Source organism: Anser anser (genome assembly GCF_964211835.1).
Source record: "Anser anser genome assembly, chromosome: 12".
Classification (NCBI taxonomy): Eukaryota; Metazoa; Chordata; class Aves; order Anseriformes; family Anatidae; genus Anser; species Anser anser.
In genome coordinates, this window is record NC_139733.1 from 23,048,402 (window position 1) to 23,074,808 (window position 26,407).

General features: G+C 46.9%; 1 long non-coding RNA gene across 5 annotated transcripts in view; it reads right to left on the bottom strand.

Annotated features, from left to right (window-relative positions):
* Nucleotides 1-3,232: 3,232 nt before the first annotated feature.
* Nucleotides 3,233-26,407, bottom strand: part of LOC310880132 — a 155,134-nt gene continuing 131,959 nt past the window's right edge. For 2 of the 5 annotated variants that reach the window (XR_014571469.1, XR_014571472.1), the window contains 2 exons: nt 9,491-13,462; nt 3,233-8,080 (listed from right to left, as the gene is read on the bottom strand). This is a non-coding gene — a long non-coding RNA (uncharacterized lncRNA). Of the gene's footprint in view, nt 8,084-9,490; nt 13,463-26,407 lie in introns of all 5 variants that reach the window. The other 3 variants (XR_014571468.1, XR_014571470.1, XR_014571471.1) reach the window with 3 other exon arrangements.

Here is a 26,407-nt window from a genome sequence, read left to right on the forward strand (position 1 = left end):
CAGCACCATGGAAGAGGAGCTAACTACCGACAACGGATGCTCCCCAAGTATGATGACACAAACGAATTCAACTGAGGAACGAACATACATGCAAGATAAATAATTTTAAATGCTATGTCGATCTCTGAAGCTGTAAACAGATGACACCAGTTCTCCAGGGGGTTGCTGAATCTTTCCTTACAGATACAAAATAGAAACTACATCTCTAAGATTACGCTCCGCCTGAGAGCAGGCAATTAAAACCAGGCCACAGTGTTTGATTTTCAATATCTCATTTAAATCTTGTAACAAAGTTCAATTAATGGTCTTGGAAAAGTTTTATAAAATTTAATGCTGCTTCACTGCAATACTTTTTATGACTTTTTCTGCTGCAGAGCTTTTCTTCTTCCTTTTGAAATCAGGCAATATTATGGAAATATTATCTTTGTAAATGCAGGTGAAGTTGATGATGTTATTGATTTCAGATAGCCTTCAAGTTTGAGACAAATTTCCACATCAGGCTAGAGGTACTGGGCAAAGATTTCCAATGTCCTACATTATTTAGAATAGCCATTCCTAAATTGAAGGATGAGAAATGTCTCGGGGATGAACAGGGCAGTGGTGCCTCGGAGCTGAGCGACGAGGGGGAGAAAAGAGCAGGGGCTGAGCAGCCCCGAGGCACTCCGGAGTGAAGGAGCTTTGGTTGTGCTCCAGCCTCAGCTGCTCACAGCAAACATCCCTGCCCCTTCCTCAGAATGCCCCCGGAACAAACACCTGCGGCCTCAAGAATTGATTTTGTTGAGCTGGTCCCAAAGTGTGGCGGCCTGCACGCACCAGCAAGTGCTAGGTTACTTCCTAGCAATCAAAGGCATCTCTAAAGTCAAGAACAAATAAGAAAAGTACTTTTTCAGCTTTCACCGCTTAACACTGTTACAGCTCATTGTCAAGGCCAACCTCCCACACCAGGACAGGCTCCAGAAACTTCAGCCGGTGGAACCAAACAACAAGACAACCTAAGCAAATCTAAGCTGTACTGCACCTATACGGACAGAAATTAAACTTTTATTCTTGCTGTGGATGTGGGAGACCAAAATTCACTTTGGAAAAAAATCTAGCATTTGATTTTGGGCTCTATTCAGAATTACCCAGCACCGGGCTTTTTTATGCTGCAGCTCCATTATGTGGAAATCAGGAATAACATTTTTCTCTCCGGGACTCCACATTTACCCTATGAATGTTTCACTGAGAATATGACACGCTTTAGACACCAGTGCTTTTAAAAAAGTACCCTATTTCAGGAACAAATCCACCTGTGAAAGTGGCCGCAGGGAGCCAGCGCCGTGATGCGGCCGTGAGCCAAGCAGCGGCCGAAGCCCTAAAGCTCGCTGCAGCTTCTTGCACTGCTCCCGGACCTTGCCAAACGAAGCGGTACCTGGGCCTGGGCCATGTGGCTGGGGATGCTGGGGCTCATCGGGAGGCTCACGAGGCTCTGCAGCCTCCCTGCCAGCTGGGGACAGCCCAGGACAAGGAGAGCCCACCTCTCACTGCGTATTCCTGCGGGCACCATAAAGTTATCTTGTAAAATTATTCTTGTAAAATTATTCTTGTAATATTACCCAGCCTAAGGAAAATATAACCCAAGTAAGCGTTAACAAATTCCTTCACAAGTTATTATGCAGATTAGTGTTGCAGGCCAGTTTAGAAAAGGTATTTGACATCTGATCTGTCGTCCACAGATATTCAATCTGCAGCTCAAGACCCCAGAGAGTGTCACAAAATGGTCTCATCATTGTGTGCCCTTTAATTTTCAGCAGGTACCTGCACCTGACAGAAGCACCTAAGTTCAGCATGGTTTTGCCTTTTTTTTTTTTTTTTTTCTTTCTCGTCTTTGGTTACTAAGCGGGCAGGCAAGTCTCATACACTAGGAATAGCTTTTGCCAAGTTTAAAGCAAACACAGGGCCTCCAAGCTCAAATTGCTCTAATAATTCATTCTGGTCTTGAAATCCCTAAGGTTATTTCAGAGAAAATGTATTTTAAGATGTTTGGCTCAAAAATGACAAGATAACAGATAATACATATTCATTTTCTCCCCCAAGATGGTGATGAGATGTAACAAAATAAAGCAGTAGTCTTGGTAGCTACTCCCTCCCCCAAATGTAAGAGTCTTGTAGTTTTATCTCACTGATACCACCAGAATTGTGCTGCCATTTATCTTGGGGGTGTATTTAAGAAAGGGATTGTTTGCAACTGAAGCTACAAGGCATGAAACAAACTGATAATGGAACTTTCTTTTGGAGCTTATTCTTTTTTGGTGGCATTTTTCTTTCTTTCCTATATGAGCTTCATGACAGCCAAGCAGTCATTTCCTTTCTGTATTTTAGCACAAAAAACAGATTAGTGTCACATTGTTTGCTGTGAGGTTTTGCTTTCTGCTTGCAGGGGTACTAGCTGGCATTTGGCATATTCCAAACAAATAATGTGGTCATTCATAAAGATAAAAAACTGAAACATCTTCTTGGCATACAAGATGCATTACTAGCACGTATCCTGAATATGGTGTGGAACAACAGAGGCAGAGGTGAATAATGTAATTTGAAACTTGAATCACAAAACACAGAGGCCAGGATTTTGTCTTCTGCAAGAGACATAACACAGCCTTTGGCACTGCAAACATGATAATCTACTGCAGCCGCATACTCAAGAAAAATGAAATTTAAATTATCAGCATAAATCACAAATAATAAATTATTTATTTTTAGAGCAAGGAGAATTTAGAATATAACCTCATAGAAAAAATGTCTTTAAAATGTTCCTTCTTAACACCATAATTTCTATACTTTTTTAATATTCTTAGAGATATTCTCAATACTATGAACCATGAAGGAAACATACTGTATGGTGGTCCTCCCCTTTTGTCTCTTACATGCCTTTAAGGTAAAACTTTCTGTCCTTGCTGCCCTCCTCCATCACCTAAAAGCCATCATAACAAGCATTTATTTTGTTTTCCCCCATGCCTTCAAAGCCAATGCATCTCAGACAATTTTTGTTTTCTGCAGCTTGCTCAGCCTGCTTTGCTAGGCTTTGCATTCTGCTTGCGTCCTCACCACGAACCAGTAGTTCTCTTACAAACACCTTCCTTAATTCCTGTTGCTGAGGTTTCCCCAGACCAGGTGCAGCTCCCAGCCATCGGCGCCTGGCTGGCCCTGTCCCATAGGGACAGAGGACTCTGTACGCTGTCTAAACCAGGCACAGACCACTGAGCATACAAGGAAGCTGCTGTTGTGAAGGATGTGTTGGCTGAAAACCTCATATTTTAAACCAAATCCTGAGAATATAACATTTTAGCAATAACTTACATTGATGACACGTTATTTCCTGGAGTTTTGTGAGCACACTGCCAATGGAATAGCTTTGTGGAGTCAGTGAAGTGAGTCCACAACTGTTTGAGTGGTTAAATGCTACTTATTGCTAGCTAAGAGTCTTTGGCTTTGGTAACACAGAAGGCAGCAAGCGGAGAGGAAACCAGAGAATACAAACAAGCAGAGAAAAGACAATTAATGACAGCATAAGGGAAAGGTCAGGGATATGCAGCCCAGGGCTGGACAAACTCAAGTGACAGGCTGGAAAGGAGTCCTTTCATCAGCAGCATGAACTAAAAGTGTGGTTTCCCTGTTTAGAGCTCTTTCTTCTCTGAGGAACAAGTGGGGCAGGGGAGCATAGACTGGGCAGCGCCGTCACAGGCCCGACACCACGAGCAGGGCTCAGGCTGCCCGGCTCCCTTCTGTGCGCTGCTTTTAGCGTGCACTTGGAACGGAGCAAGGCATACCTGAACAGAGGGAAGTGCAGAGTTTCCAATGGTAACAACAAAACTGTATTAGAAAAAAAACTTTTTGGCCAGTGTATACTTTGCTTTGGCAAAAAACCCTCAGCTTTTAGGAGCTCAGAGCCTTTCCTCAGTGCATTAGTGCTCAGTGGCTGTTAGCACTCGAAAGCAATACTTCCAATGCTACATCAAGTCATTCAAGTGGCAGGAAATTTGAGCAGTTGATTTGGGAAATGGATATTTCATTAGCAGCACAACTCATGATAAATGAAAGTTTTCCCAGCACCTTCACTGGGAATACCAATGAGCTCTCACTCAAACCACCTGAGAAGCGGGGTAAAGCGATGGCCCTGCGATGCTGCCGCCTGTTAATGGGGAAAGGAGCGGAGGGCACAAGGAGGCAGTTAGACTGTGCTCGGCTTTTATAGCTCTCTCCTTATTGAGGCCTTTAGGTCAATTTCGGCTGCACTCGAGGCCCAACACGAGCCAGACCTCAGAGGCTGGTCAGCCCTCAGGCCCTGCCTCGCCCCGGCCGCAGTCCCTGGGGCACAGCAGATGGAGGCCAAGGCCGCAGCCCCGGCACAGAGCCTGAGCCACGCACTGCCGGCAGGTCAGGGCCACGATTGCCTCTCACACGCACCCGGAGGTCAGGAAAGCTGGTGTGAAATGGGCAGTAAGGCAAACTGACAGTGCAGAGAGCTGGTGCTGTTATGTTTTGTGGACAAATGTCGAAAAAACTCCAGTGAAAACCAGTGCCATCCCCACGGCCCCACGTGGCACTCACCAGGCTGCACACCTGGCTGGCTTGCACGCCCACGGCTTCCCAGCACGTGAGGAAATACCACCATCGCCACTGACACCTTTAACCACTTTTCAGGCAGACAAATGTTTTCCAACATGATCAGGAATAAATCCGTGCACGTGTGGTGCTGCAGTGCTCCTTGCTTGCCACTCTGCTACACAACTGCCTTTGCAGCTTCGCAGACTGAAGCACGTTCCTGAAGCTCCCAATACAAAGGAACCCACCAGCAGAACAATAAAGACAGGGCATACGCTTTGTAAGATGTTTATTAGAAGTAATTTAATGATTCGTTAAGAGCTCTGGGTACGTGTAGACATCCAGAGTGAACGGCTCGGGAAGGGCCGATGGGCTGCCCCAGCAGCACCTGCTAGGCACCAGCCTGTGAGGATTTTCCCCGGGGAAGCTCTCTCTCAGGTGCTGGAAGGCCCGGCCCTGTCTGCAGGGAAAGCACAGAAGAAAGCCCTCTGCAGCAGGAGCACCAGGTCTCACCAGAGGTACCAAAACCTGTGCCGCAAGGTGAGCTGCATATGGCCTAGCGAGAGCTTTTACGGGGCCTGCAGGAGCCCTGCCGGCTTTGGGTTCGCATCCGGAGCTGCTTGAAGTGGAACACGCCACCACACAGAGCGACCAGGCTTCAGAAAATGGATCGAGCTCCAGACTGAAATCTTAGTATCTTCTGAGATACAGATCACAGAGTTTTGATCAATAGCCATGCTATAATTGCAAATGTGTTCTTACAGTTGAGCATGCTGTGTTCCTAATACCCCAGATACTTTGGTGGGTTTGATTGATATGGAATAAAAGTAAAGCCAATGAACCACCATCTGTATTTACTTGTTTGATGTATGTGTTTTTATTAAATTCCAAAACAACTCATGAAAAACAGTGTTTTAGGTTTTTCTTTGCACACCAATACAACATATGTATGTGGTGATTTGAAAAAAATAAAGGAAAAAAGCTATTTTTAAAGACCACAACAAAAAATTATTCAAAACAGCACATTTTAAAGCTAAATTACTAAAAAATTCCCTTTAAAGTAGAAAAAAATAAATTCAAAACAAAGATTCATCAATTTTCTTGCATTAGAAGAAATAGCTGAAGTGGACTCTGCTTTCTGAAAATTGAAATAAAACCCCAAAGTGTGGATCAAAAAGCCTCGCTCTATACCTTTGAAGCAAACGGGAACATTGCTAGTCATTTCAGTGGGCAGCAGAGCTGGACGCTGCATTAGACAGAGCATGTCTTGCACTCATAGTCTAACACAGAAACAGCTGTGGGTTGGGGGACTTGGTGGGGTTGTTTCTGCAGCTGCTATCAGATGAGAATTCAGACATTGTGCGATGATTTAGCAATCCAGAGCCTTACCCAAGCTCAAGTAACATCAGCCGGGGTCCTTCCTGCAGCCTTGGTGGTTCCTTGCAGGAGACAAAGCCAGTCTTCTGAAGCTGTCCCACTGCCATGCATTAGTAATCAGTTTCCTTGCTTTCCCCTGGAGTTCAGGGGATGAGGTCAGCCCTGCCACACTACTCCTCACGACCATGACCGGCAAAGGGGAACTTCAGATCTGACAGGCAGGTATTGCAGAAGAAAAAAGAAGGTCTCAGCTGGCTGCCCTCGGGCTGTGTGCCAGCAGGACCGGCCGCTGGCCTCCTGCCCTCGGCTCCTCTCAGGAATACCCCTGGAAATGCAATTTCTGAAGATGTCACGGTTTCAGTCACAAGTGCTGCAGGCATACTGCTTTTGCTCAGGTCCAGAAACATTACTCAAAGCAGCTGAGAATTGGCTGTGGAGTGCAGGCATCCGCTGCCACCTCTGCTCCCTGCACTGCAGGGCAGCAAGAAGTCTACATAAGCCCCTGATTCCCCCAAATGTCCATCAAACGCTATTTCAGTGACCACATTTCCTTTTGCAAGGCGCTCTGACTGTCCTGCTTCATCAGGCTCAGGTGCACGGCACGGAGCCCATCCCGCTCCCCCTCCCGGGGCTGCGCGCCCCCACGCAGCGGGGAGCTTCTGCAGGGGAGGTGGTGGGCCGCCTGGCAGCTCCGCTGGGTGGGCAGTCAGAGCCACCAAAGGGTCTCAACCTGTAAAAAAAAAAAATAGAACAAAACAATCCCAGTGTACTTATGTTTCTTCAGGAAGGAGTTTATATCATACGGGCAGCAAACGCGCTATTTGCAATCCAGAAGTTGCTATGGCAACTTGGCAAGAGCCTTTAAAAAAAATTACACAGCAAACAGTCAAAGAAAACGTAAACGTATACGAGAGGAGTCCCTAAGCACATCTAAATTAAGTAGTGGCCGAATGAGTTCCTTTTTTCTTCTCTGTCCTCCTAGGAAATGTTGCCTTACCAGCCTTTTCTTTGCTGCTGCTTATTTTTAATTTACACCCTATCTGTCTCTTCACCATCGATTTCCTACATGGCAAGCCGAGCGTGAGCTCCATCCACAGATCCCCCTCACCTGTTCCTTGAGGCCAGCTCCTTACCATCCTGGGAAGTAGGCTTACGCACTTTTTTTTTTTTAATGTCTCATAATTACCCAGAGAGCCAACATTTTATTTTCAAATATGGTGGACAGTTATGCCTACACTATTTTTAAAATATGTGGGCTTCCATGGCAGGAGTCAACCTGGGAGGACTTTTTTCAAATGCTGTTTTCGCAGGCTGACGAGCTGACCCCTTGTGCTGAGCTGTTACATCTTCCTGGCACTTACAAAAGAGCCAAGATGAGGTTGCATGTGCATCTCTCAGCTGAAGTTAAATTCTGAAACGCGTAGAACATGTAAAATTCAAGGTTAATGAAAGGTTTATCTTGCCCATAGGACTGCTCATCAGAAGCAAAGGTAGCTCGTGCAATTACACTGTGATGAGATATTGATTTTTTTTTATTATGATTTCCAATGTTATTTCAATACAGGACAAACCAAAAACAGCTCTGAAAAGCAAAGGCAATGTATGGGCTACGGCCAAGCATCCTAATAGCTGTGAAGTCCACAGGCTCAGAGCGTATTGTTTAGGATAATTATGTTAAGACATGGAATCAAGATTGTTTTATGGTGAGAGACGCAGTGGGTCACGTCCAGCAGCGTGCTGTGCAGTTACTATATTAACTTTGACCACCACTTCTGCTGAACACCCTCGTGTTACTTACTTGTAAATGTATATTAAACACATCGCATCCCCCAGAACGGCACGAGCTTACCGACCAGCGCTGGCTCGGCACCCAGCTGGGATCGCCTGGCACGGAGATAAAGCCCGAGTCCCCCAGCAGCGGCTGCCCTCTGTCAGCTGCAGGCCACAGCTCCAGACACCCCCGGCGGGCAGGGGGCAGGGGCAGGCACGGGGACAGCCAGCCCTGCGGGGCCACCAGCTGCTTGTCACCACGCGGTACCAGGTCACTCTGGGCTCTGCTGCCAGCACTGCTGTGAAGTCTGCCTCTTTGATCACAATAGATCTTCTGCACAGAGCTTGTCTTCTGCTGACAAACAGAAGATTTCCTGTTTACAAATATTTTATAGCTACAAATTACAGACAAAAAAATGACCACAAAGTAGAAAGTTATTATTGGGGAATTAAAAAAATATACAATTGATTTCTGATCACTGTAAACAACGATCGACATATGAGAATTACATTTTATTGAGCATATTCCTTCTATATTCCCACATTTAAGTTGGATTTGATCTTTTAATTGATCTACAGTGCATTTACATATAAATCTAGAAGTTTGGGGTTGGGAAGACCGCTTTAAAGGAGCGACAGAGGAGATGTAAGAGATGTACTCTGCAGCAAGCTAGGAAAAGGGGAAGTCATAAAATTACTTTAAGTACACTTAAAGAAAAAAGAACGGGCTGCAGTGCCCACACCAGGTGCCAAACGGCTCCGTTTCGTGCCCAGCTGCCAGCAGCCTGCCCAGCACAGGGCAGGGATGCCATGGAGCCCCGGCGGATGCTGCATGCAGCCCTGCACTCGGGGCACCACTATTTATGCCTAAATTAACCAGAGTTTTGTCTTAATTTTTGTTACTGCTTTACAGCTCCAGGAGGAATCAAATTATTAGTTAAGAAATATTTACTGTTGCAAGATTATACATACAGCTTTGTGCTGCCTCCTCCTTATGCCTGCCCTGTGCATATCGCTGCTGAAATGAAATAAAACAGGGGGACACGAAACAGCCACTAAGGCTTATAAAGATACTCCATGGCAAGATACAATATACTTCCTTGGCCTAACGTACAATAAAGTTATGACATGCTGCTGCTAAGTTACGTCTGAGGAGGACACAGAGGCCATTTAGAAATGCCACAAGTTGCACCCCGAGTGTAAGGGATCAGGGGACAACGGTGGGGCTGCAGCAGAGCTGCTCCTTGTCGCTGTTGCTGGACACTGAGCACTTACACATCCAGCCACACATGCACAGAGAGAAAAGGCCAGGCACCCTTAGCAGCAGCTAGCAGGAGCTATGCCCAAAGCCCCCACAAAACCCCGGGACCTGTCCCACCATTGTGCCCCACGTGGGCACCGCTCACAGGCTGCTGGCTGCCGGCACCTCCAGCACTGAGCCTGGAAAATGCACGTATAGGTAGGGGAAGGGGCAGAGGGGGGCTTCTTTTTGTTTCAAGGGCTGCCTTTGAAACAATCAAACACGCTTTCAAAATCCAAGGGCTCTGTGTTCCTGAGGATCAGCCCCGACCCCAGCGCTCGCTCCTTCGGTTAGCGGCAACCATCAAAGGCTGAACCCTGCGCTGCGAAGCCTCTGGGGCTGCTGCTGCATTTCGCAGAGGTCATTTGTCTCATTATTTCCCTCCCGAAACTGCTCAACGAACCAACACCCCCGCACTCTTTCATTTAACACATTTAAATATTTATAATAATATTAAAATACTTGAACCACTTTGAAAGAGGTTGTTTGAAAACCACGGGCTCGTCTCCCGCTCCCGTCCATTTCTCACGCCGCAGCCCCCAGGGCTCTGCAGCGCCGATCCACCGCTGCCGGGTGCTGATGTGCTGAGCACTGGGGCCGTGTCCTGCGTGCCTGGTGGGCATCCATGGCCACAGGTCTGCTTACAAAACCTGTAAGGAGGCAGAAAGGCTGCGTGGGCTCCAAAACCAAAGGCAGTCCCTACCCCAGCAGCCCCTCCTTCCCCTGCTTTGGGTTCTGTGAAGAACCAAAATGTTTGTTCGGTCCAAAGCACTTGCTACCTATGCTAACTAAATTACCTGGTACTGTAACAAAAATGTTTTATTCATAACTTGCGCAATGCCTGGCACTTGCTTTTCTTTTGGTACATATTAAGCACACATTTAATTTAACTTATTTGAAAGCACTAGAATATTTAGTAATTACCTGAAGTACTTAAGTGGTTTCCATGCTGTTAATATTTTCTTTTCTTTTGCTGTTGAAATAAAGCGACCTGTCCACAGGGACCAGACACCTCCCAGTCCCCATGGCAAGAGCCAGTGGCACGAGGCAGCCACCAGCAGCGTGGGGACATGGGGCAGGACACGGGGCAGGACGCGGGGCCTTGCGCCCGCTCCCTCGCTGCCTTCTGTTGCTGTGATTCATTGCTTTTTATTTTATGGAAGGACGGCTAAATCTAATCTATTACTGCTGCTTTTTTAAATAACTCCACGTCTCTTCTGGCAGTTTCATTACTTCCAGTGTTCGCTGGCATTAATTTTGTTAGGGTTTAATAATTTAATGAGATATTAAAACGCTAAACGCTTTCCTCCGAGCTGATGACAAAAGAAAACGACCAGGCATGGTTTGGTGGGCTGCACAAAAACCCAAGGTAACTGCACAGGGTTACAGGGGGAGCCCAGCAGGAGCCCCACGCCATGCACCCGCTGCTGCTTGCGGCAGGGCCAGGACAGGAGGGGAGCAAGTCACAAATCCACCTCCTAGCAGCCACTTTCTACAGGGCCAGCAGTATATTTTTCCAAATTTGTTTACTACAATTACACCAAAATAATTACACGAGATAGAAATGGATTCATCCAGCAGTACACCTGAGCTGGCTTTTTTTTCCTCAGACCTAAGTGCATGTCCAGATCTGCTCACAGAGTTATTTTCTACCTTTGCTTCAAAGCACTCTTACTGCTATGCTTTGGGAATGAGATATATTCAGTAGATGAGTTTTACAAAACCAATTTCTTCCTGAAGCAAAGATACCTGCTAAGAAAATAATCACCCATTATCAAGCCAGATAAAGTTCCATGGAAAAATATATTCACAGTGTTGGGAAATTTGACTCATGTTCTCAAATATCATCACCTCCCTGCAATCACTGTCAAAACAGTTGTAACACTACTGTTATGGCAATCTTCACCAGGTAGTGGTTTTAGGCTTTTTCTCTCAGTGAGGGAGTGCTGAGTCTCTCGACGGCAGGCTATCCAGGCTGGAGCGAAAACATGGAGAGAGACCAGGCTATTTACCCTGAAAAAGCAGTACGTGCCAGATTTCCAAGGGTAGACCATTGCATGGTCAACACAACTTCCTGGCCCTTGTGCAGCACCGGCTGCAGAACGTCACTCGTCTCCGTTTAACCCGCTGACTTGAAGTTGGGCCACATGCGTGTGTCCCAGAGGAGCATACAGCCCTGCTTAGAAAACAGAGAAATCCATAGCTTGGGCATGGTATTTCATCCCAGTGATGAATATCCCGTGCTGCTGAGCCATCTGGCTCAGCCTGCCACGACTGGTGCCTGCCACATGAAAGAGCTCTTCCGCAGGAGCTGTCCTCCCGTGAAACACCTTCCAAGGGCAGAAGCACATCTTCATTGCTCCTGCCTTCACTGCTCTGTAATTAAGGAGAGGATCTTCACAGCTTTGGGCTAAACCCATCTAACACCTCTGGTGTATGCTCCATCTCCTGCACAAATTCAGGCTTGCCTGTGCAGGCTCCGCACACTCCTGTTCAGACAAATTGTGCCAGCGCTGCCCGTAGACTTTTCCACGTGCTGCTCCCTCCACTTGAGGCACAGCTGCAGATGTGCACGTCCCCAGGGGTGGCTGCACGCAGCCGTCTGTGGCTCCGTGGTTGGCTCTGGGCAAGTCTTCCATGTAGATGTCACCGGCAGAAAAGGCAGAGCCGCTAGCCATCCCTGGGCCTCACTCACAAGTAGTTCACAACAGGGTCATAGCATGAAATTAGCTGGGAATGATTTTTAAAGGCTGATTATAGACGAAGGGATATTGCTCATTTGGGAACTGAACGGGGTGACACACAGGTTATTGGTTTGGCTTCACAAGAGAGATGACAATACTCCTCATTTTTTCTGCGATCATCAAGTTCTTTAGCATTATTCACTGGTTTGAAATACTGAGATTTCACTTCCACGTACATGCCTCCACAGAAAAAAATCTCTTGCTTTTCTCTGTCTGGATCCAGCTCACCAATTCTACCAAAGCATAGAGATAGCCACTATAATCATTTTGATCAGATGAATGAATTCTACATGTTCTCGCAAAGCTTAAAGTAAGACTAAAACTCAGGTTAGTGACCAATTGCCTGAAACATTTGTTTGTATGCTAAAAGATAAAAACAGCTTGTTTCTGCTTCACAGATCATAGTGTTCACCCGTTTCCATTTTAATGTGTCACTGTGGTTCTGTTTGTTGTTCCATAAAAGTTACTGCCTCAAAAAACAAAGATGACAATATTGAAATAGAAAGGAAAAAAAACAAGAAAAATGGGAGGTTTCATTACTGCAAAAGAGACCCAGCTGAGTTACTCAGACTGCTTATCTGGTAATGAAAGGAAGGGGCAAATTTGTTATTTTCCAATAAAATCTGGAAAGCGCACTTCAGAAATGAAATAAAAATTGAAGCTACTTACTGCTCGGCATCTTTGCAAGGGAGGAGCTGATGGGAAGGCATGGTATGGGAGAGCCGGCACAGAACTGCTCGCCAGCTCCAGGTTCTGCGGAAATTCAGCTACTTACCTGCTGAAAGTTTCCACTCTTATTACCAGAGGATTTAGAGAAGAACCCTTATTTTAATAAGGCCCATCTTTGACGCTGCTTATGGTTTGATGCCCACCCGGGAGCTGGGCAGCACCTCCCTGATGCCCGCACACGGCAGGGCTCGGTGCGGGACGTAGGAGACGAGGCGCGTTGAGCCATGCAGCCGACCTCCACTGGCACTCTAACTGGATGACCTCAAAAGCAAAAGATACTGTGAAAATGAACTCTCTCATGTTGTTGTCACCTCTCACTTTCAAATGAGTATGAGAAAAACACAGGAATAACGCTTGTTCCACCAGAAGTCACCAGGTAAGCCAACAGATACAGCTCCACAATCATTAAAAAGTCTAGGAAAGGAGGAGCAAGTTGACCAGGTCTAAATGTTTGAGCTCAAACACGAGTCTTTGCTCATGTCTGGGACTCATTGAGGCTAAGTATGTCCAAGCCAAAGGCTGGCGCACCCCATGGCAGCTCCGCCGGCAGGGTGCTCCCTCTTGGTGGGTTCGTGCACTCCCCATCCTACAAACGCAGGGAACCGCCTGGACATCTGAGCGCTGCCTGCTCCAGGCTGACACCCAGCAGGCGCTCTCAGGAGCTTCGTGAGCATCAAGAGACCTTAAATAATGATGACCTTTCCTTACGAATCGACAGAAGCGAAGACAAAAAGCACTTCAGGCACTTGCTCTCTGGCAGAAGGGGATTCACAAATGTGGCCCAGTTCAGTTCAGTCAATTCTCAAAAGCAAAGAAATTCCTCACGCGTAACTGCGGGGCAGGGATCAATGCAGCGGTGCCGGACAAATGGCCCGCTTCGCAGCCGAGACCTCCTTCATCTGGGAAGCATGATCGAAAGCAAAAAGGGATCACACAGCTGCAAAGTTTGTTTGTGCACTGCCTAAAATAAAGTCAGAAAAAAGGTGATATAATACTATTTCCTTGCAAAATGTCCAGCGCTGCCCTAGATCATGGTAAAAACTCATCCAAAGGGTAGTTCAGGGTTCAAAGAGAAGCCCGGGACTGCAACACAGAAAAGCGGTGAGGCATGGATAAAAGTATATTTTCTACTAACATTCCTCCCTCTGTACCTATGAGTATTAGGTATATTAGATGCCGCTAATATTCAATGCCAATCACAAATTATCTTCTTTTTTTTAATCAGATTGTGACTGTCTTTATAAGCCAGCCTATCTCCTGTACAAAACATCGGAAATTCTTCCACCTACCCCATGCTTTATACTGACACTACTTTAGCAAATTGCTTACCACAGGATTTTGAGCTTGAAATTTATTTACAGGAATTCACACCTCTGCCCTCCCCCCTTTGCCCTTTCTCAACCGGTTCAGATTTCATTCCAAGTGGAAGGGACCCCCTGGGAAATGCTGTGAATTGGACCAATTCCTACCAGGACGTTCTCCAGTGCATGCAGCATCCTTCCCAACCGGACGGGTGCACACAAGACTTTCTGCTGTCCGAGCAGACAAAGCCCGCCTGCGGATTTACCCAGCCGTGGGACCGACGCCAGGCAGAGGCTGGCACTCAAAAAAAAAAAAAAAACCACTCAAAAAACAACAACAACAAAAAAACCAGCTGTTTGGGTCTCATAGCAATCACGACACAACCTTCAGTTACTGCTCGCGCTGCATATTGTTGTAAACACCTCATTTCGTTATGCACTAAGCAAAGAAAGATTAGCTCCTGAGGATACACCTAAAAGAACGTAGAATTAATTAAAATTTATTAAAACAAAACCAGCTAGAAGATCTTCAAAGTAAGACAATAATTTTAAAACTCATGACAGAATTGCTTTGGGAACAAACCCCCTACGCAGATTAAGTAGAGTCTTTTTCCATACTTGCAAATTTTAAGCCTGGGTGCCCCGGCAACACCCAGAGCCACGCACACAGGTTTTGAGAGGTGGGAGCAGGGAAGCATTTGGCTGTCGCTTCCAATCTGTTCGAACACTTGGAGGAAAGGTAGAAGATATTTGTATGGATGGAAACACTACACCACCAAAATATGTATTTAAAATATAACAATCAGGCCTAGAAAATTTGTACAGGTTTCAGAGCTTTTGTTATGTAGACATCAGCTGTAATTAACCTCCAACTGAATGTAACAAATGCAGGCATAAAGTGATACACAAGAAAAATTTTAATAAAAGCAAAGGCTTTGCAATATATATTTTTATATATTGCAAGCAGATTTGACCACCGGATCAAGCTGCTACAGGTGCAGTGCATGAGGCTCACCACGGAAAGGACAAGAGCAGACAGATGGCAAACACAGCGATACCTGCTGTTTTCCTTAATGCTCCACCTTGTAGGCGTGTGTCATATATTCAACATTTCCTACACAAATATATGTTTGTTCCTCGAGCTTTTAGAGACAAGCTCAGAAAGCTTGCTTGGGTGCAGTCTATAGGTTCAGAAAGAAAGAGGTGGCTGTTAAAAATCTCCACATAGCGAGTGGAAGGACTGAGTTGTGCCATTCCCTCCTTTCAAGAGGCTGACCCACGAGGTTTCCAGCACAGGACCCCACAATCCATGCCGTACCTGCCATTTCAGGCCGCCTTGCACATCACCAAGTCCTTTGATCTCAGGATCCCGTGCTGTTCATACTAACACCAGAGCGAGGTAGGCAAGTAGGAAAAACCAACAATGCTTTCCCAGGAAAGCCAGCAGTGTGGGAAGTGCTGTGTAAACTCCAGAGCTTACCCAGCTCTGGGAGGCCGCTGTCACAGAGGGGGACACGAGCAGCTCCGTTACGTGCCGAAGCCGCTCTCCAAGCTTCATGGCACTTCGGAGAGGAGAGGCAGAGCCAGGCACCGGGGGAAGCTCCTGCAGCCAGCGCCTCCAGCAGCCAGCTGGACCTCGGCCAGAACACCCCGATTAGCATCTCTAACATAGTGTGAGGAGTGCTGCGTGGTTTTTAATTACATGATGCAGGTGAGACCTTGTGTTCACACTGCCCCAGAGGAGGGCACCTCCAGCAGCAGCTCCCGCTCAGCGTTGAGCAAAAGGGAGCAGAAGGAACATCACTGAATTGTAACATTACCCATGGCACCCAATGTTAGCACTTAGTTTGAACGAGGCTGTTTCTGATACCAAGCAACACAGCCATCAACAGTCTGAAGTATGCTAATCAAAATGAATAGAAAAGGGCATTTAACAGTTCACAGTACAAAGGAAATATTTTAATCTTGACCCACACTGTGCCTGTCCATACCCCTAAACTCCAGCAAGCACCTCAGTCACGGGAAGGACGCAGTGAGCAGACAGCTGGGGAAATGAGACCGCAGAGGTGCTGGTGTTGTGCTGACATTGCTACTGCAGCACACGGGCACCTTCCCACCTTGCTTTCCTCCCCGTATGTATGTTTTATATTCAGCAATATTTACAAAGTCATGAAAAGCTGGAGCAGTGTTGGATTTTGATTGCAAGCTGTTTAAAACTCAGCAGCCTTATTTAGCAACTTGTCTGCAGAATGCCCACCGCACCGCCGGAGCCACGCGAGCAATAACCCAACTGCTCTCAACACGTGTCTGCTCCAGGTCTATTACTTCCACGGGACATAGTTATCAGGGTTATTATAACTCCTGCCACTAAGCAGACTGAGACCCGCATACACCTAAGATGTGTCAAGCATTATTGCAATAAGCAACACCGGTTGTAGCAGGCAGTGATGCAGGCAGGAGGACACAGTGTTACTCCTGAGCATAATATTAGAAACCAGTGGAATATGAAAGCACAACCCCAGGAAACAATATGTCAGATTACCAGAATCACTATTTACTGGTATTGTACATCAAACAGTGAGAACCACTGATGGAAAAATTGTTTACTCTTTGCAGAGTTTGACTCCCTCAGAAAAAGGCAATAACAATTGCTTTTGTTCATACTACGCTGGGGAGAGAGGGGGAGAGAGCGAGCGAGAAAATACAGAAGGGCTGGGACTAATAACACAGAAACTAATGGAAATAGCTGCTGAACCACTGAGAAGTTGTGGATATTTACTGTGCCTTCATCTCTCCCACTCATGATGTTTCCCTACCTATTACTTTGCTTTGCTAGGCTTCTTATGAGGCTACAAATAATCTCGTCTTATTTTCCTGTTCTACTCCATTTACTATTTTACTTTTTGAGTGTTTCTTGTATAAGTTGGGGAGAGAAAAAAAAATACAAGTTTCTTTCACTATTAACTTTGTAGAAGATAGAGAAGTAGAAAAACCTGTGTGACATACAGAGAGCAAGTAATTATCCCCTTCTTTGTCTGTGAGCTCTAATTCAGAGCCATTTCTGCAAACTTGTCTTCACTTTTATTTACCTGCATGGACAGCCCCATCCGAAACTCCCGTCCTCGGGAGAGCCCGGGATCTCCACAGCTCTACAAACACATCCCCGCGAGCAAGACCCGCTGCTGCCGCTCACCGCAGGCGCAGCAGCCCACGGCGGCGCCCCGTCGGCCGGCCTCATAAACCACGACACAGCCAGCGAGGCAAGCAAGCACACTTTGTGCGAGGTGGCAGCAGTCCAGCTACCCGCAGACACTTCTATCCATACTCATTCTAGGCAAATACTTGAGGAGCTTAGATAACTGACTACAGTGCTTGCCACTCTAATGCCATGGCAGCAGAGGCACAAACTGCCTCCAGTTCTACCCCAAGAACAGATGCAACCACTTCAGTGCCTCGCCCTACCCAGACGGCAGGCTCGCAGAGGGGGCTGGATGCCGAAGTTGTGTGCTGAGCACGAGACGAACCCCGGGTGCCCTCCCTGGTGCCACCGCACCCACGCGCATCCCTGCGCCTGCCGAGCTTGCAGGAACCTGGGGCACACCACAGCCCTGCCCAGGGACAGCCAGCGAGCTAGGGCACCCCAAACATCACTTTTGCAGCAAATCTCTACTTCCACTCCCATTAATCTTTGCTCTACCAAGTAATTACACTGATTGGGGCGTTATGCAATCAGACGCTGATCCTAATTCTAGGTAGCACTTACCCTCCGTAAATTAGGGGGGGTAATGGTTGCAGTTGCATTTGGGTAAGACAGAGAAACGTACGGGGGATGAAAACCAAGCACCGAGTATTTTTAACTGTTTCAGGTCTTGTGGCAGAGAACTGCTTTACCTTCCCGCGTTAACACGTACAGCACCCAGACTCAGCTCCTGCACCAAAGGCAGCATTTCACCCTGCAGGTGCAATTAATCTGCTGGAAGTAACCCTGGCAAATACAGCCCAGTGGTGGCCGGAGGCATCACCTGAAGACAGAAGGACCTACCTGAAACGGTCTCAGCAACCCACACCAACACGAGCAGCAGATCTGCAGGCCAAGGGCTGGGTTTTCCCTCTGCAGTTCCGTGCTTTCCTGATTACAGTCACTGGGTTTGGTTTCGGGGGGCTGGAAGGACACGTGCCATCTTGGCACAGCTCTCCCACGGACCTGCCCAACTAGAAGCGAGGGGGTCAGCAGCCCCACACCCACTGGGCTTGGATCTGCAGGTGTATATTTATATTTTAGCTGATTTAAATCATCCTTTGGAGGAGCACATCAGAGCAGAAATGATTAAAGACTGCAGTTAAAGACCACATTTGCTATGCTGAGCATGGCTGTACCAGAGGACAGGAAAGTGCACTTCCTTTTCATTAGCGTGATGGCTGCCTTAATGTATAACCCTACATTACCTGTAGTAGCTGCTAAATCCCATTTTTCCATACAGATCAGGTCAGTGCCTACCCTGCTACCACAGCCTATTTGATTACTTAATCAGAAATCCAGATCAACTAGAACATTCCTCATTTCATTCTTGATTTTTTTTGTCTTCCCCACCCAGACGAAGTATTACTGTTGAAAGACAACATTTTTTTTTTTTCCAAAAATTAGATAGATGGCAAACCGTGATGAAAAATGTATATATGTAAAAAAAAAAAAAAAAGAGGGGGAGAGAGAGAAAAACACCAGACAACTGCAGTGCAGTGTTTGTCTTGACACCTTAGGGAATGTCCTGGGTATGCTGGACGTGGACTGTTTTACAGCCATCTTTTCTGAAGACAGGGACAAAGAGATACCGAATTGCCTTTCGGAAAAATCCCCAGAGAAGGCGAGCACGCAGAGGGGAGAGGGAGCCACGCGCCCTCTGGGCTGCGGAGGGAGTCCCCGGGGTGCTGAGCAGCAGGTGCTGGGCGCGGGTCACCCACGGGTACCCGCTGATGCCTGCCCTGCCCTCATGAAGCACACACAGAATTTCAGCCCCGCTAGCAGGCTGGTATTTTTGTCACTGGCCATCTTTTACTTCTTTCTGCAATATTTATTCTCACTTAAACTTGACAAGCATTGTGCTTGGGCTGAGATGGTTTAGTAATTGGGCTTATAAATGGAAAGAACTAAATGCACTCTTACTCTCATATCTCTTAGCAGCTTAATAACTGGAGATGACTGATGATCAGGTCCACCTAGAGACCACAAGTATCGTTTCTGTCATTACAATCAGCCACGGAGCATTATTTAATAATGGCCTGGTTTCTCCGCTGCACTTGAGACAGGCTCCGGGGAGAAGAGGGCCGCTGATTGCAGCTCCCCGATGTCCTCGGCAGACCGCCAGCTGCCCCGGCACCAGCTACAACAGCGCTGGCTGCTGCACAGCCCTGACATGAGAGCCCGTCCCCGTCGTGGCAGGATTTATCCACTGCAGCCAAACTGCTGGGGCACATGGGAAGGGAGGAGAAAGGCACAAGCCAGACTCACCCAGGCACTACACAGCTTGTAACACACCCGCAGGTGACAGCGCCCAGCGCCACGCACCCACGCTTTGCGCCACCTGAAGCACACGCTGCAGCAGGAGGGGAGAGGCTCCCAGTACTTCAGTGCGAGCAGGGATGCAACAGGATCGTGTTCAAACCGATTCTTGCTTTCTTTTAATCTTTTAATATTTAATGAAGGTCGGGAACGATGAAGGTCACTGGAAAGCTTGGCAATGGATAACTGTAATGTCCAAAGACAGCTCCAAAGTGTTTAGAGCCCTCCTCCCAGACAGGTATTGACATTCCCCAGATTGTATTGATGTTTCATCTCATGCTTTCCTTTTTCAGACTGATGTAGAGGCTGTGCCTGAAAGTTAACAAAACACCCCTCACCCTGCCAGGCAGCTGAACCCGTAAATCTCGGTGTAAGGCAGCAAAGCATAAGCAGAGTGACCCCTGAAGTCCACACTGGTGTAGGGCTCCAGTCGCAGCTCCTTCTGTCATGTTTCTGCCATGTTCCACCCAGCAGAACAAAGACTGTGTGAAATGCGACTGCCAGTCATTTTTCTTTAGTAGAAAATAAAGAGGTAAGAGGGTAGAAGGAAATACTACTTTTAAGAGGTGCCAGATGGCTACACAACCCCACCGGAGTTCAGTGACAGCAGTGCCCATCAGCAGATTTCATGAGTGGTTAGGATCCCCTGGGCACTGCCCAGGTGGTACGGCAGTGCAAACATCATCCCCGCGAGGTACAACAGTGCAACCATCGTCCCCACGACTGTAAAATATTACCATGATGAAGCAACATTGGTCAGGTATTGCACAGGGGAAAACACTGGCTTTAGAGTTCAAGGCAGTAACAGCTTAATCTGCTTGATGCTCAGGTCTTTAGTAGAAAAGGGTTAAAATAAAAGAAACAGAAAATTCCTTCAGTGTTAGAGAAAATGCAGTTTTCTTACCAGACCAAAGCAAGCATGTAACGCTATAAATACTGGTGCTGCCCCCCTCCCCCTTATTTATCTGTTCTGGTATTTATTGTATCCAAAATAAGAAATACCAGAAACCTGACAGTAACTCCAAGTAGTACATTTTCAGCACAAGCTTTTAAAGCATTATTAAAAGAAAAGTAGATGTAGTCATACACGGAAAGCTAAGCGAACTGGAGAATGCTTGATCCCGCCCTCCCTTGGCATTTGCACTTCTGTCATTGCTGAACCCTGGATTACCAAACTTGCGGGGGATCACACATCGCTAGGGTAAAGCTTTCAAGATGTGTTCCCAGAGAGTCTGGGAAGTTCCTTGCTCCAGTATCGATCTCCTCCAAGTGCCACTTCGCAGTTTATTTCCAGGGAGGGCCATACGTCAGCCAAGGCCGTGTGAGATGATGCCCACGGCTGAGGCACCAGGCCCAGCTGAGCACCCGAGCAACTGCACAGGAAGATATCTCCTTAAGCCTACTACTGCAATTACAGCTTCATTGGTATGTCGGGTGGGTTTCCACCACCATTTCAAGAAAATTGCTTGAGGACAGAAAGGAAGATTAGTTCTTCTGAAGACTGAAAAAACAACAGCAGTTATATTTCTACCTATAAATCTGATTTCCTTGATTGCAGATGGCTTTAGAGTACCACAAGATTCCCAGGAACTTCATAAACAGTGAAAATTGGCTGTAATTAAGCTTGACTTTCACAGCTATATCCGAATGCTTGCTAACATATCATATCTGAAGTTGAGTACCTTTGTAGTGAAACACATCAGAAGTGCCCCCAGAACTGAGGGTCAAATCCTGATTTCCTACTCACTGGAATAAAAGGGTGGGAAACATTTTAAAGACAGCCTTCAGTTCCTACAGGTTCCTGCTGCATCTGACCCCTCCTGGTCACTGCTAGATGCTGCTCAACATTTAAACAGCACTTAAAACACATCACCTGTGATTTTCCCCGCATAATCCTCAGCTTTGGGCTAAACCTGCCAAAGGACAGGGTTGTGCTTTGAAGGGTGGCAGTGTGGAAGCAGGGAAGAATGAGGACCCCCCCCCCAGTGCACGGCAGCGATGGACCAAGCAGCTGAGTTGAAGCTGCTGTGAGAACAGGGAACCAGGGACTTGAGCAGTTCCCTTTTGGTTTAAGACCAGAATGGATACTGAGGTTTTATGGATGTTTTGCATCTCCCTAGACCTGGTCACCCCCACAAGACCCCCGACACCACCATGGCTCGGCACCTGAAAGGGATCAGAAGTCTTCAGGTGCATGGGCACCAAGCATCAGCTTTATTTCACCTGGGCATTTGCAGGATTAACTCTGATTTTAAACTGTTTGAAGTTACCCAGTTTTAAACAGCCTACATCTATTAAAATGGAATGCATCTTAATTGCACCATAAGATACATTCTTCATCTCATTTGCCACTTAACTGGAACTCTTTTTCTGCCTGCCTAAACACAAGCCTTAGGCCCTTTGCTACTGATATCCACAAGCACAACTTAATAGTGGGACCAATGCTGGATACAACTTTAATAAGAAGCGTGGTTTGGAAGTGGCCTGGAAGAAATGTAATGAACATATTGGTTGTTTAGCCTGCTCCGAGTGCTTAGATCAATACAACAGCGTTTCCTTATTGCAACTTATTAGCCAAGTCATTTTTTTGCCATCCCTGACCTTATGTGCAGCAACTAGAGAAGTGGCAGGAGAAAAGGACTCCAGCTGTGCTGATCTGAATGTAATTAACATAAGCCCACTCTGCACGAGGGCCCAAACGATGCTGTTGTGGAAGCTGATGGCCGGGATGCAGGGACCGGAGCCCGGCACGCAGCAGGAGCCCAGCGGCTCCCAGCCCGCAGGGACCCCCAGCCGGAGCCCCGAGGCTCTGTGACAAGCACCAGGGACACGAAGCTCAGTGGTGTGCAGCTCCCTGCAAACCAGCGAGGAGAGAGGATGGCTTTATCAACTCCAGCATCGAGCTAAATCTTTAGAAAGAAGAAATACCAGGAGGAAAACGTGGTATTGACCAAAAGCTACCAGAAATTTGTAGAGGCAATTGAAGGTTATAGCCGAACGCTGCAAAAGATAAAACTTTGGACAGCCTGTATAGATACCACCCCGACTTGCTCTTTGCCAGGAGACTATATATTTCCAGCACATGCAAGCTTTGCAGTGTTATGCTTTATTCATATGCTTCAGGATTAAAAAAAAAAAAAAGAACACAGTGCCTGTACTGCCAGAGTACGCTACAATAATATCACATTTGAAGACTTCTTTTTTCCCCCCCCATCTATCCAATTATTTTTCCTCCTAGGTTCTAGAAGGAAAAATAAAGGTGAGGGAAAACCCCTACCTAAAGTTCAAGAAATCGAGGATTTTCTTGTGCATGTCAAGTTGTCAAAACTGACTGGCTCCCAGTGAACACAGATTACACTGAACATGGATTATTGCCAGGCAAACTCAGCAGCCCTCATATGCTACGTTAGCTCCACATCCAGTTTTTTTTCTTTCCTGCTGAACATTAAAGACTCGTAGGCTGTGGTATCCCTAATGGCAGATGATTTTCTGTGCTGTTCTATGTTGAAAAATCCAGTTATGCTCCTTTTTATGGCCAACACATATTAGGATCTGCTGTTTGCAACAGAAAAGGCTTGTCCTGTCTTTGCTTCCCTCCTCCCCACCCCATCTCCCAGCTCCCCTTTCTGAGGTGGGTATTTGTCTCATTTTGGGAGCAGGGAAGATACCAGGGTAAAATACCTCTAACGGAGCACACCAACGGGACAAACGAGAGCATCAGCTTTACCAGACCTGACTACTGCTAATAAGCACTTCGTAACCAATAAATTTGCACAGAGGTTTCCTAACATTTCAGTGTTAAAATAGCTGTATTCCCCAAAGAGCTGAAAATATTCTGTTAGCAACCAATTTTATCCCGGAGATGATGCGTAGCCCACTGAGCATAATTTAATTAAAACTGTAGAGCAGAATAAAACTTTGTCATATAAATGCTTTGTTTTTAATTATAACACTTCATAAATATTTTCCAGTATTACATTATCTCAGGAAACAAGTTTTCATTGTTTTGTTTAGCTTATTTGAGACACCCGGCTTTAATAACAGCGTTACACAGACAGCAAAATCCGAGCTGACACACGTACTCACCCGTAAATTACACGAAGAAATCCGCCTGGTAACGAGAAGCTGACTCAAACCCAGGTGGCACGTTAGTCCCTTGCAGTGTTTTCACCACATACACAACCACACGTTACAGTGAGCGCCCTGCCAACAGAAGGCACCGCAGGGAAAGCCCTGGGTGCGAGCACCTCCCGCCAGCAGCCCCCTCCTGCCAGGCTTATCCCTGCCTCTCGAAAAGCCTCCGGAGGCACCGACAGCGGGGTGAGGCCTTGGGCAGGCAGGGGCTGCAAGGGAACGCGGATGAGGATGGACATCAAGGAGAGCAGCGGACAGGACAGGGCACGGACAGGCTGGGGACACACAGCCCTGGCACAGCCCCAGCACCCAGCGAGGTGACCGCACGCAGAGCACGGCCGCAGGCGCCGCTGCACAGCCCCTGGCGAGGTGCGTGCCGCTCGTCTTATCCGCCAGTGGCAAAACTCCACCAAGCGCCAAAACAACAGCATCCATGAAAGCCTAATTTCTACTAAATAGCACTAAATGATTGAATTAATCTCCCTGGCACTGCTTCTCCAAAGCGAGCCACTGCCAGGCTTCTGTTGCACTCTCGCCTGTCTCAGGTGCAGATCCCTCCTCTCGCTTACTGAGGTGCAGGCGTGCTCTGGCTCCTCTTACCTCTGAAGTGTTCATACAGAGGAAGCCTCAGCTTTTCTACCAGCAGCAATAAATATGATTTTGCATTCTGTTTCCTGAGGGAATCACTCATCAGCTCAGGCTGCCTGAACCACTTTTAATTTTTTGCTCTCCAAGGTGAGAACCTGGAATTCCCCGTGTTAGACCCGAATAAGATTTCACTTCAACCTATTTTAGTCTCATGCCTCATTATTTGTGAAGTCATACATACAACATTTTCCTCACTGCTTTCTAGATATATGTACTGCTGTATACATTTACCTTTTTAAGAAAAGCAAACAGCGTCCCAAGGCAGCTTCTGCTGCAGAGACTTCTCAAAGCACAAAAACATTTGTTTTCTCTGACCTTAGACAAGGCTGCAAGTAAACGAGGTCCCCCCGCTGGAAAAGCCAGTGGATTTCTTCTCTTCCTCCTCTTGCTCATCTCTGATGGATGTTCAGCGCAGAAATTCCCATCCTTAACCAATTCTCCTCCCTCCACGACCTTCGTCCCTTAGCAGATCCTGACTGCTCGGAGCAGAGAAGCAGAAAGCCGCGGTTCCGCCCAGCTCAGCCCTTTACCACACACACGTACCGCAGCCACCACGGGACCCCCCGAGCTCAGCACCCCCCTCCGCCCCAGCGCCGTAGGGCAGGAGCCGCACGTCACAGCGCAGCGCATCGCCCGCGACCAGCGGCTCCCCACCCCGCGCGCCGCCCTCGCAGGGACCCACGCTACAGCTCTGCGGGGCGCTGCACGAGACAAGAGGATGCGCAAGTCCCATTTCTCTTTTCCGCGACCGAGGCTGGAGGACTAGAGGCTAAAATAAAGCAGAAAAATAGCTTTTCCCTAAGCTCCTAGGAGCTGGAGGTAGTTTAAATGCTACTCAACAGTATTAAGAAAATAAATCTTCAGGAATCAAAGTCCCCAAACAACATTTATTCACAGCTCTAGACCCACTTCTATCCCCCTCTCTGAGCTGAAGAAACTTTTCTTGAAAAGCTTTTTATAATCCAATCTGAAATTTGCTGCTCTGCATTTTACACAACGTAGATTGACTTGGAAGTTTTACAGAACAAAATGATTACCCTGCACTGCCTGCGACGATAAAAGAGTCCCATTTGGCGAGTGTCCTCACAGCAGTCACGTACCATGATGAAGGCTCATTTCTAACTACAAGATCTTATTACCCATTAAATATGAAAGCAATTTTTAAAAATTTTATCAAAAGTTTAAAATATTTTCTCAGAAGTGAACGAAGGGACGTGAATTTAGTAACAAAAGAAGACGTAAGCATGCTCATCCAAAGAAGCAACTGTAGACCACCACACAGGTGTAACACCTTTCATCCAAAGGCCTCGAAGCACTTCAGACCCATATACCAATTGAACTTCTTTGTATCTCTCAGGGGGCAGGTGAAGCATAAAAGGAAAACAGCGGAATGAGGCAACAAAGATGCTAACCAACTGGTCAGTCGCATACCAACCACTTCACAGAGAGGAGGCTCTCAAAACCAAACCCTATCTGCTAGACAGTCTCCAAACATGCAGTCTTCAAGGTCTTCCCCCACCGCTGAGACACAGGGCTGTGGATACCCTCACTGAAGAGAGCTGTCCCCCAGCCAAAAGCATGCCTTGACCAATAAAACACACCAGGCACAGCAGAGCCTGGACGGATCAACTTCCCCAAAAGCCCACGCTGCTCACCAGGCTGCAGAGCTAGTACCAGCTCCACGCTCCATCACTGCACTAACATGAGGTTTGGTTCATTTATCTCTAGAAAGTTCGAAAGCACTAACATGACTCTTCTGTCTTAGCACTGACACCCTTCAAAAGCCCAACTGAGGCTGCCTCTCAGCATTAAAAGGAAGAAGATCCATATCTTGGCATTATCAGGAACAGCTGTTCCCTATTCATCAAAATGAGTTTAGCTGTGAATGCATAGCATGTGTAATACGGCCTTAATTAGAGATGTGCATTCTCTGTAAAATCCTTGTAATTAGTGATACGAGAGCTGCTCATTTTTCTGGTAGAAATGAATTTACCACAGCAAGTTTGGCAGCCTCTTATTTCAGAGAGGCAGGTATCTGCAAAAGGCAGGAGTTGTGTTCATTTTTGTGGCTTTTTATTTTTGCTACTTACTGAAATATGGTATTACCTACAAATCACGCAGAACAAACATAGTGCACAGTGCAACCACAATTTCCAGACCTGTAGTGACAGTATAATACTTCATTATATTGAGTATTTGTTCTTGATCATAGTAACCCACCTTGACCTACATATGCTGGTGTCAGCAGGAGGTGTCGGAATAGAGC